Raw genomic sequence first — 12,732 nt, 5'->3', positions numbered from 1 at the left:
ACTTTCTTTCTGTAACCGTGAGGTTTGTGCCTCCGGTTTCGGTGAGCGACACTGTGACAGCATGGGGGCCTGAGAACCGAAATGGAACTCCCACATTTGTAGTGGTAATTTTATCAGGAGCCAAAGTTATTTAATCGCCCAAGCTACAAACCATCCCTCCTCCCCTCCGTTTTACCATTTGCGCGGAATAAAAGCTGGTACCGATAGTTAAATAATGTGGCAGTGTTAACGTCAGCCTGTGTTTTTTAATGCTTAAGCATTCTTTACAGAGTACCAAAAAAGTCGTGTAATGCCTTGTGAAGACACCAAAAACGCGCGATTAAGTTGCTTCAATGGATGCATCAGCCAGCCCTCCAACACAGACACATTTCCGACACGCTGGAAATAGTTTGGATTTGGAGAGGGGTGCACGGAATTTCAAAATTAAACAGCAAAATCATCCAGCCTTCCGTCGAACGCGAGGCTTCCTTCGTGCGAAATCGAATGGGAAATGGTCAAAGTCAAAGACCCTGTGATCAAAAGACCAAACAGCGTGCTGGTCAAATTCAAAGCTCACCTAGTCAAAGTTTAAATCCAGAAGGCAATCAAGGAAACCCACACGAGAAAGCGTTAATATAAACCATCATCGTCGTTGGACGGAGGAGAGCATGCCCTTTCAAGCGTAGGTGACAGCTTGTAAAACTCGACCGCAGCATTCAGTTGTGAAACTGAGTACAGGTTTCCGGCAACCCCCTGTCTCGCGTCCTTCAGCCACGCAGGAATTGGTTTTTGAAAAACCATTGACCAACTAGCCAGAAACTATTGCAATCCTTGTAGAGCAATGCTTTTCCACGACAAACAATAACGTTCTACTATCATGTGGTATTTATTCTGTAAACGATTCCCGATGGCTGTAGTAAGAGCATTTCTGTGAAATTAAACACGTTTCAACCATGGCTAATGAAGTTACGGAAGCGTCGTCCGTTACAATGTGGTTTTTGAAGTAAATCTTAGAAAGCACCCCCCCCCCCCCCTAAAAGCCAGCGCCGCAGCATTCCTGGATCGGTTGCACACCCCGTCTTTGTGGGAGCATGTAGCTGCAATATACTCCTCGATACGCCAAACTGCATGCAGGCATGAAAAAATGGCACGAAGGAACGGACTTTCACTTCCAGCTTGACTTCCAGCTTGGCGCATTGAGCGTCGTCTGCTATTTGTAATTACTGAGTATGGGCGTAAATAACACACATGGCATGCCTCGTAAAGGTCACATCCACGCTCAAGATTTACCGATCTGAAATATTCTGTTAAAATTGGCTGGTAAAAATCAGCTGCTATTTTTCAAACTCCTAATCGGGGACAAATCTGACTTTTATGTAAAACCATTCTGAAATATTTGTTTTTTATGTTAAATATTCAGATGTATTAAGTAATGCACAGTTTATTTTATCAGTAGGCAATTTGTGTTTTTTCGGGTTAAATCTACAGATGTACTACGTAATGTACTCAGTTTATTTTATGAGGACGAAGATGCGGTCGCTGACCAAGTCAAGGTGAAAACACAGACGTTTCGGTACAGTTTCGGGACCCGTACTATAGTGCCTGGAATATACTGGCCAGTATATTCTAGGCACTGTACCCGTACTAGAGTGTACTAGAAGTTTTAGAGTGGCCCGACCGGCGGCCCGACCGGCGGCCCGGATCAGTGCTCCTTTCGCGCAGAAAATAGCGGCGGCGCTGTAGTCAACGACAACTGAAAGTGGCGGCTGGCAGCGCGCACGGCCGCGCGCCCGGCCGTATTGTCGGCGGCCAGGAAACGCTGCTGCTGTACGCGCAGAGCGCTTGAAGCTTGTTCTGAGCGACGTCCGACTGACACTGTAGGTGCAGTGGAGTGTGGGTGGCGAAATGAGAAATAAAGGCTGCGGCGCATTTTCCGGTAATTTTGCGCTTTCCGATCGAAAACAACTAAAAAATTACGGTTTTATCGATCCTTCCATGCAGTATTCGTAGCGGATTGTAAATTAAGTAATTGAAGATACATTTTCGGTACGACAACTTCCCCAATAAAAATATTCTGCGTGAAATGGCCAAATATGAACGCGTTCATGATTGCTTTATGATCCTATGTTATGCTGCTAGATGGACATAATTTGTTCACACAAATGAAATGAAAAAAATATGAGGCCTGGAATGATGACTTTTCAGAAGATTTTTTTATTGTGGTGTAATTTACGTGAGCCGTTATTATAGCCGTGAGCAGTGGTTCACTTGTAATAATTAAGGATAAGCGTGGTGTTAATGCATGCTGTCGCCTGACCCAGCAGAAAATGACACACGCAAGCGAAAAATTATTTTAACTAAAGGGTTATCTTAGGCCAGTTGTCCCCAAAACCTTGTTTTTTGGCAACTATTCCCCGAACACAAGCTATTTTTCGTACCACCTTTAACCTGGTTCAGTGATTGATTGATTGATTGATTGATTGATTGATTGATTGATTGAGTGATTGATTGATTGATTGATTGATTGATTGATTGATTGATTGATTGATTGATTGATTGATTGATTGATTGATTGATTGATTGATTGATTGATTGACTACACAGACGAGGAGCCGCTCTGTTGTGGAGGGCTCCAGGATAATTTTTTCGACCACGTGAACATCTTTAACTTGCGCCGAAATCTCGAGCACAAGGGGGTTCCGCTTTCCTCCTCCATCAGAAAAGGGGCCGCCGCAGCCGGGAATCGAAGCCGCGTCCTTGAGCTCAACAGCGTAACTTGGCTAAGAAAGGAGTCGAATCAAGGAAACAGAAGTACGCGCTGTGCAAAACCGATCTCCCCGTTACCGGAATGCCGTCTGTCGCTTACATCGTTTTGAGATAGGTCATCATCATCATCATCAGCCTATCTACGCCCACTGCAGAGCAAAGGCCTCTCCCATTATTCTCCAATTACCTCGGTCCTGTGCCAACTGTGACCGATTTATCCCCGCTAACTTCTTGATCTCATCTGCCCATCTAACTTTCTGCCGCCCCCTGCAACGCTTGCCTTCTCTAGGGATCCACTCTGTTACCCTTAATGACCAGCGGTTATCTTGCCTTCGCATTACATGCCCTGCCCACGTCCATTTCTTTTTCTTAATCTCTACTAATATGTCCTTAACACGTGTTTGTTCCCTGACCCACTCCGCTCTCTTCTTGTCCCTTAATGTTACACCCATCATTTTCCGCTCCATTGCACGCTGAGTCGTTCTCAATTTAAGTTGAACCCTCTTAGTGAGCCTCCAGGTTTCTGCCCCGTAGGTGAGTACCGGTAAGATGCAGCTGTCATCTTCACTTTCTTCTTCAGCGACAATGGTAGGCTGCTATTCATTATCTGAGAATGTCTGCCATATGCACCCCACCCCATTCTTATCCTTCTAATTATCTCTGCCTCATGGTTGGGATCTGGGGTCACAACTTGGCCTAAGTAGATATATTCGCTTACCACTTCCACTGACTCGCCACCTATCTCAAACCGATGTGCTGTCCCGAGGTTATTAATCATTACTTTAGTTTTCTGCATATTAATTTTGCCCAGTGGGGAAAGCATGCTTTGCAATTCGTCCCCCGAGTTACTTAGCAAAGCAACGTCATCAGCAAATCTGAGGTTACTGAAGTATTCTCCATTAACCCTTACTCTCACCTGTTCCCAATCCAACCTTCTGAATACTTCTTGTAAACATGCTGTGAATAACATTGGAGAGATTGTGTCTCCTTGTCTGACACCCTTCCTTATAGGTATTTTACTGCTCTCCATATGGAGGATGATGGTAGCTGTGGACCCGTTGTAGATATCCTCTAGTATTCTTACATAATGCTCATGTACCCCCTGGTTCCGTAATGCCTGAATAACTGCTAGGGTTTCGACCGAGTCAAATGCTGTCTCATAATCTATGCAGGCTATATATAGGGGTTCAGTACAATCAGCGCACTTCTCTATCACCTGATTGATCGTGTGAATATGGTCCATTGTTGAATAACCTTTACGAAACCCTACTTGTTCTTTAGGTTGACTGAAATCTAAGGTTGCAGAAATTCTGTTAGCGATTACCTTGGTAAGTACCTTGTAGACGACTGACAGTAAGCTGATCGGCCTGTAATTTTTCAAGTGCTTCATGTCGCCTTTCTTATGGATTAGGATGATGTTCGCGTTCTTCCAAGATTCCGGTACACTTGATAGGTACATGTGGACAACGAAGCTGATCATGCGGATGACGAGGAGCCTCCAGAAGTGCTTACAACGGAAGAAACACCAAACATGCAACGTCTGCTTCACAACAAGATAGAAAGTAACGGCGGCGACCAACAACCGATGTGATGCATTGAGCAGCTTGAGAACGCTTTTTTGGGATGCAGATGCGAACGCAAAAAAGGTGAGGACCACTTAGTTCTTTTTTTTTGCAATATTAAAAATTGTTTTCCCCGCGAATTATTTTCCCTTTATTAGGAAAGCACCCATTTGCAGTGGAGCTAAGGAGCACCAGCTGTTATGTCAGTGACCTGGCCACAAATTTTCGGCATTCCACATATCTTAAAATTTTCAGACAATTTTACGACTTTGAGTTAACGAGAGCTGTATATCAAGAGGGTTTTCAAAATACGCATCAGGAAATGTGAAAGTATTGTTGGGTGGAAGGCGTCGATAATTTTATGTTGGGTCGTACTAGTATAAAATTTTCACAAGCAGAATTACAACGTACGGCGTTTACTCTCTAAATTAGCTGCCCAAAGGCATGGATTCAATTTTCTGCCACGGCGGCCCCTTTTCTGATGCAAAAGAAAAGCAGGCTAGAGATTTTCGGGTGGTCCAAATTAATCCTTAAAGGGGCACTGACACAAAAATTTTGCATCTTGTTTTTTTTTGTTGCGATAAGTAGCTAGTGACCTGTATAACCTGTAGAGTTATAACCTGTAGAAACCTCATTTGCTTCAGCGTGCAACGGTTGTTTAATTAGAGGCATTTTCAATGCGGCCAGTCGCAGTTTCGGTTTCAGCGAGTGCCGCGAAACGATGGATTTTGTGTGAACAAAGCTGACCACGTGACAGTCGGAGGGATATCACAGAGCACAGCCGCCGTACCACTGTCGAATCCGCATCGACGGCAGTTTCTGCGAATGCCCCCACGTACTGATCTCGTGAGGCGCTTAATTAAAAAGCGACCGTGGATGTGACACAGCCGCTGCGAGTGCAAATGCTACCGCGGCTAAAGAACGACGCGCGACGCTCGAGACGGTGGGTGGCAAGACGCGCGCTGGGATGAGCCGGCCGGTCTGCCTACAGGTCTGCCTACAGATGTGTTCGGCTTAGCACTGCGGCAGATATTCGAGTGCCGCTCTCGTAAGCGGTGCAGATGACAATTTTTAATGCAACCCGCCATCGCATCATTAACTCCTTTCTCATGCAAGCCAGCATGGTCGGGACTTGGGGACAATTTCGTGCAGCGGAGCTATCACTCGAGCTACCTGCGCCGGCCTGGGCCACTTCGCGGCCGTGGCCGCCGCCTGCACAGCGACCGTGCGGCTAGCTCAGTGGCCTTTTCGTGCCTCCGGCGCGTTTTCGCATCCAATGGTAATGAACAGTAATGCCTGGAATCGCTGTAGAACTTTGGTCGCGGCCAGCTGCCCGATGAGCTAACGAAATCACGGCGCCTCCGCCGCCAACGATCAGGTCGTTCGTTCTCGAGAGCACAAGCTCCGCCCTCCGGCCCTCCGATTGGAGCGGCGAGCCGGGTGAGCCGGCGAAAAACGCCGGCAGTGCGGAAGCGGCAAACATAAACTCGTGACGTGTTTGGATGTTCTTTATTTAATTAATATCCTCGGGATGTCGATTGCGCGTGGGCCTCTCCTGGCTGCTCGGTTGCGTTTTAAATATGTTCTAGGCTGTGTTCGCCGCTGATATTTTGCAGATGATGTATATGTGTTCCCACCAATCTATCTCCGAAGTTATCTCGCCTTCAAAATTTTGAGTCAGTGCCCCTTTAACCCTCCACAACGGCGCACCTCATCGCCTGTGTAGCGTCAGCGCGTTAAACCTCATCACCTGCCCAGGCGCTAAACACCGCAGCGAGCAGCGCAAATCTTGCCGCGCGCAGGCTAGGAGCTGGGGCCGGGAAGAGAGCGAGAGAAGTGATTTGGTGGAAGAAAGGAAATGAAAGTGCACTGGGGATATTATTGCACTTTCCTTTCGTTTCTTCCACCAAATCACTTCTCTCTCTCACTTCCCGGCCCCAGCTCCTAGCCTGCGCGCGGCAAGATTTGCGCTGCTCGCAGCGGCGGCTGTTCAGTGGATGTAAGGTCCCTGAAAGAACTAAGGTAGCGCCAACTGCTCCCTCCTTCTCCGCTGCCCTCCTCTTTTTTCTCTCCCCTCACCCGCGGCGCCGCCGTCCCTTTAACTCCGCGGCGGGGCCGCCATATTTGTTGGCCACTTGAGAGCAGACGCCCTCGCTACGCTTCAGGGCGCTCGCTGCAGTTTGCTCTTGTTTTCACGCCGAAATCGCTCTTTGGTAGCATTTATAGGATTTCTAGAGCCCCGTTAACTTCTAGAGGATTTCTAGAGCCCCGTCTAGAGTTAATTAATCATGCAATACGTTTTTTCACCGGGCGCGGTCGTTTACAGCCGTTATTAATGGAGGCGCCTGGACAGAATTGTTTTGTGCTGGGATATATTCTGGCAGATTTGTACATTGCACTAACACAGGGATACACCCGAAAGAAATTCGAAAGAGGACCAATGTCACGATGATTATCAAGAGAAAACAATAAATCACAAAAATGAATTGGTGCCAGCAAATAGATATTTTATTGGAACAAACGTCCGTAATGACGTCGTGCAGGTGGCTTGTGCTGCTGACGTGGCTTCCCGTGAGAAAAAATGTTGGGAGTGGCATTTGGGTTTAGTTTTTTTAACGCCAAGCTTCTCCAATATCCGTTGCTCAAATTGATCCGTGAAATAATCCTATTGAGAAGGGAAAAAAAATGTCGCCACCGAGTTTGAGATGCGCCACAAACACTCCGCAAATATAGGCAATAATGCATTGCAGAAGGGAGTTAGTGACTGTTCTACCGTAGCATGGTCAAATTCGTGTTCGCGCATCTGCTCAGTGCCGCGTCCGCTCAACTCGCTACACTAAACCCGTTTAGCAAGCGCTTTGCTGGACAAAAATACATCTGCTGAAAATAATATAGTCGCCCAGTGTGTTTTGGTTCAAATCGCAATGACTGGATACGCTGCGCCATTGACTACTAAGATGAAGTAAGCGCGCACACTGCAAATGTACGGCATCGCGTGTAATGCAAACGTAAGTCGTAATTAACGTTCCTCTGTGCATACACGGAAGAAAGGGCGTACAGCCGTTACGGTGCGAATATGCATTTGAAGTGCTCATTCAAACGTGCGCGAATTTAATAAAGCGATAACAGAAATTGCGCATCAAACGTACGTCAACGGCGCGGTCACTATATTAGCTGACCTTAAATTGTTTTACCTAGCCGCAATTTTTTTTTCTCGCAACAGCCTCAATTTGCGCCGCACCGACCAAGCCCATATTACGCAGCAAATCACTCCGATGTCATAACAACGGGATTATAATACCACCCGGGTAGCTAACACACAAAACATGACTTCACGCCAAAAAGAGCGTACACGCACTCGGAACGCACACGATACATGGTCAGACGCAAGCTGCCGTCGGCCAAAACAAGCATGAATTCAGGTGAACAATTCTCGCGTCAGAAAACCTTACGACAACTGACTGAACATGCTACGCCGCTGATATTGATGCTGGAAGTTAAGCGCGCACATGACAAATACACGGCCTCTTATACAAACCAAAGCTTACGACGGGACGAACTCGGCGCTGCGCGCAATGCCTACTCAGAACAAAGCGTGGACGACGGTCGCGAAGGGAATACGCATTTCTTCGTAAGTGACCGCTCAAGCTCGCGCAGAATTTAACAGAGCAAGAACAAGAATTCAGAAACTTACCTCGCAAAAGAGTGATGGTAGCGTCGGCCTGAAGTATGCCCGTTCAAATCTATGCAACCAAACTTTTCTCCTTTCTGCGTCGCGTTTCCCGGACGGAATAACGAAGTCTTGTGCCCTGCCTGACGATATTCGCGCTGCCTAAGGCACAACACATCGACACCGAGAAGCAACCTAAAACGACACCGGTGCGACATTTTTTCGAAACGAGCAGCTAATTCTTACTTTGATATTAGCTGGCGCCTACGATAAAGCTGGAACTGAAGCACGGTGGCGACGGTGGCTCGGAAGCCAGCAATGGCGTCGCAGCGGCGGCGTTGCGCAATGTCCCAGCCGGCGAGGCATCGGAGAGGCGACCCGGCGGCGGAGCAAAAAAAACAAAACCACGTGACTTTTCCCTTGGCCAATGGCGCGCGGCGTTCGCCGGCGAAAAAGAAAATGGCAAAAAACGAAGTAAGAGAGGAGCGCGGGCGAGGGCGAAAGGCGGCGAGATCTAAAGATGGCGCTACCTTAGTAATTTATGAGGACAGCAGCGCCGCCGCTCGGGCCACTCTAAAACTTCTAGTACACTCTACCCGTACGCGTTCCTTGATCACACTAAGCCGACGAGAGCGGTAACTCGCTTATAATTCTAAAATGTGACATAATCTGTAGCTTGCAGGCAGATTGCCATCTGTCGTATTGATAGTATCCTCGGTCGTTTGAATAAACACGGATTCCAAAAGTAGTCTCGTGGTTGAATTCTCTTCCTTCCCCAATCGATGGAATGACCATGCATATTGGCGTGCTCGGCCAGCGTGTTCGGCACTTTCCTGTTCTTGCCTGCGTCCCTTTGATGTTCCTTTATCTCCTGATGAAGTTGCCAGTTTCGTCGATGTAACTGCAGCTGCAGTCTGCACATGGTATCTTGTAGACAACACCGGGATATCTCTTGCTGTCCAAGCAATCTGTCACGTTCACAAGCTGATTCCTCAGCTTGTATGACGGCATGCACGCAACGCAAAGGTCATACCTTGCAAAGATACGACTTTGCTTCGCTGACCCCAGGAATGTATGCCAACGCGTCTTCGAAATGACTTGCCCTGGGGTGGCCTGGGATTGAGGACACATCTTCAACATTGTTAATAAACTTCTCCGGGTACCCGCTCGTTAATAATTGTTGATGTATTGTCTGAAGTTATTTCCTCATTTCGTCGTCACTTGAGCAAACCCTCCGTCATTGGATCAGCCTACCTGGATTTCCAGCACTTCATACATCATCAAGACTCGGCCACTTTAAATAGGTTTTCACTGTAATGCACATGTTTTGATATATTTTCTGTCCCTTATTTTTTATGATCATTCTTTTTAGTTCTTGCAGTTGACTTTTTTTCCGCTATAACATTGAAAGGCTGAAAGGCATTCAGTATCTAGTCATTTTTTATAAGCATGTTTTAATTGCTATGGCAGCCAAATAGGACGGGTTGTTTCTAATTTTTGCCTTTTATGCATATCAAGTTTTTATTTACTCCCACATCTTTTGGTCACCTTTTATTCTATTTTGACTTGTCATGTTTATTTTGAATAATAAAATTGCTAGTCTTGCAAAAGTTGCTCAGTGTGCTTATTGCTGCATTAAGGTGTGTCTAGACGCTTTAGCTCAGTCAAATTTGTCAGGCCACACGAAATGCAGTAAAATGTGGTTATACTGTCCCATCCATGAAATATCAAAGTTGTTTTAGATGAAATCAGTTATATATGTGCACTCTTATTCTGATAACCGCATTTCTATATACCCCTGGGCGTAAAACAGGAAGAGAGCTAGAAGAGTCATCTTGATGACATCTTAATAAGATGATAGCAAGATGACTACAATGACGCTGGCGTAAACTGCTGTGAGAGGTTTTCCTTTATGTCTCCACAACTACTAGAAAACATCTTCACAAGACATTATGTCTCTATCTGGCATGCTTAGAAGTCGTCTCGTAGATTGCTATTCAAGATTTTTAAGAACGTCGTCAAAACGGAGAATAAACGTTTTGTTGCTTTCAATCCAGGTAGCTATGAGGTGTTTAGTATTCGACGCGTCTTGTTGGAATTTTTAGCAGTCTCTGAGATATCATCAAGAATATCTTTCAAGACGTCTTGTAGCTCAGGCATAGCGTCGCGTTAGCCGAGCTACAGGATGGCTATCTCCCGTCTTGGCAATGTCTATAAAAATCTTGATCAGGTGTTGCGTAGACATCTTGGAGGTCTTGCCAAGATGTCGTATAGAAGTGTGGTAGCTGTCCTAATGTGCAGATCAAGATGTCTTGGACAGCTACACAAGATAAGTTTGAGACTTCTACAAGACGTGCTTGCATTCACTGGGTAGACCACCAGTGTGTAATTTTCAGTGTCTTTTTTATGTTTGTGAAAGAAGTGCAACGTCCCAATACGGCGCTTTTCACTGCAAGTGCAGGTTACCTAATGCTCACTTTATTTCTTACAGCAAATCAGGCATGCCGTTACGCTTACCAATGTGATGGACGTGATATCACTGCATTCATACACCGCAAGCCTTTTCAGCACGACTGATCTCACTCCCTTGACCTGTGAAGTTTTCCTTTTGTCTCTAGATTTGAACGTTAGTGTGGAACATTTCGGCGGTATGTACATTATTTTCGATGAAAATTTTTCTTTCATAACTTTTTCTGCAGAGTCAAATGTCACAGTAAGGTGAGTGATTATGCCTTGTAGGGCATCTTTATCTATTATCACGCTGCTGAAGTCAGCAGAAGTGTCTGGCTACTCGGTGCTGGTATTGGCGTCGTCATTGAAAAGTGCTTCAACCTTGACAACTGCATGCTCATCGAACTCTTCAGAGTTTTACGCCAAAGCAAAGGCCTAACACAATCGTTAATTTCCCATACGTAAGTGCGGAACACGAACTGCTTCAACTAACGCCAGGCGCACAAAAGCAACGTTTTTCTTCAGGACATTATTGTCTGGCGCCTCACGCAACAGACGGTAGTGGCCAGCGCGAACTCTTGAAGTGATAGCGGGTCATGGCTCACACAGGCCCACCCACAATGACAGGAAAGACGCCTTGCTAGTCCTCATCACCACCAACATACTGCGGAAGGAAAGTGTCGCTCTACATGGATGCAGAAAGCAAAGGATGACATGATGGGTTGCACGAGGCGATACAACAAACTCACTCCTACAATGTCTTTCGCCAAGTCTAATGCGTTCTGACCCTACTCAAACGGGAGGTTCCCGTTTGAACCCATTCCCATTTCACCCTTCCCGCTTGTTCCGTCCTGTTTCAACCCGGCGCAAAACGACCTTCCCGTTTCGCCCTTTCCCACTTGGCCCGTTCCCGTTTGAACCCATTATCATTTCAACCTTCCCGTTTGTTCCTTCCCATTTCAACCCGGGGCGAAAGAACCTTCCCGTTTCGTATTTTCCTATTTAGCCCGTTCCCGGGATAACGTACCCAGTTTATGAAAAGTTATAAAAAACATTTTCATATTGTTTTTCATCTATTTCCGTTTGTTCACAGCCGCTGCGATTGCATGCTCAGTACATCCAGAGTCCTTGACTGCTTTTCAAACCTGGGCTTCGCTTTTAGAATCTAGAGATGACGACATTTGGTTACAATTCGTCATACCAATTAACAAATCTTTTAAATTAACAAAGCCTAACAAACAAATTAACAATTAACAAATTAATAAACAAACCTGTTAAACTAACAAACAAATCTTTTAAATTAACAAATCAAGATATTATACAATCAAAAAGCCCAGAAAAGCGCCGCGAAGCACAAATAAAAAATTGCACAACACCCTCACTTTGAAAGAAATCGTATTTGATGGACTAACACATTTAATCGTTATAATAGCGCAAGTATACATCAATGTCGAAAAGAAACAGATGAAAACTATTACAGATAAAAAGATGTATAAAAATAAAGCAACCCTATGTATCTAGATACATATGCCACATCTGGCTTAGCTTTGTTATAAACTTTACAATTTTTGTTATAAACTTTATATAAATTATAAACTTAGCTTTGCGTTTTATTGATTCTGTTTATTCCCGTCACTCTAGCATACTCAATTTGCATAATAGGCCTAAATTTTGCATAATAAGCCTAAATTTTCTTTACTACAGAAACTTAAAATTGTCGCGGGAATACTACCTCCAAGGGCCTTTCAGACGTTCAGCGAGAAGACATTAAGACTATAGTCGATGACAGGGTAAGAGTGCAGCTCCGCCCACAAGCGTTGCGTGGCCGCTACCTGACTCTCCATGGTTAGAAAAAATAGTTCGTTATATTGCAGATGTTTATACCCATGATTACTAATATGAGCGGCTGACAGTATAACCATCTGATTATGAAGTCGTTTCTATGTGTTTCATTCCGAAGAATGCATGATTCTCACAGGAAAAAGAAAAAGTCGTCCTCATTGAAAACTGGCTCAGGAGAAAAAAAGAATTACTCTCTGAAACAAAGGTTATTCTTGGTAGAAACTATTCCCGGTGTATTTTATACCTAAATCAAGGCTATCTGTGATTGTTTTACTGTTAGACAACAGAAATAAACACATAAACAAAGCGCACACAATTTTTGGGTCTGAATAGTTCGAATTTCGACGGCTGCACGTCGCTTAGCCGTCGTCTGCTTGCCCCGGTGCGTGCCCCGGTCAGCACGAGCAGCAGCACGGAGGTGACGGCCCGGAAGACGAAAACGGTGTTTTTGTTGTTTTTCGG

This window comes from Haemaphysalis longicornis, unplaced genomic scaffold (genome assembly GCF_048455015.1).
Source record: "Haemaphysalis longicornis isolate Haplotype H1 unplaced genomic scaffold, Haemaphysalis longicornis Haplotype H1 scaffold_2, whole genome shotgun sequence".
Classification (NCBI taxonomy): Eukaryota; Metazoa; Arthropoda; class Arachnida; order Ixodida; family Ixodidae; genus Haemaphysalis; species Haemaphysalis longicornis.
Note: the sequence above shows the minus strand (reverse complement) of the source record.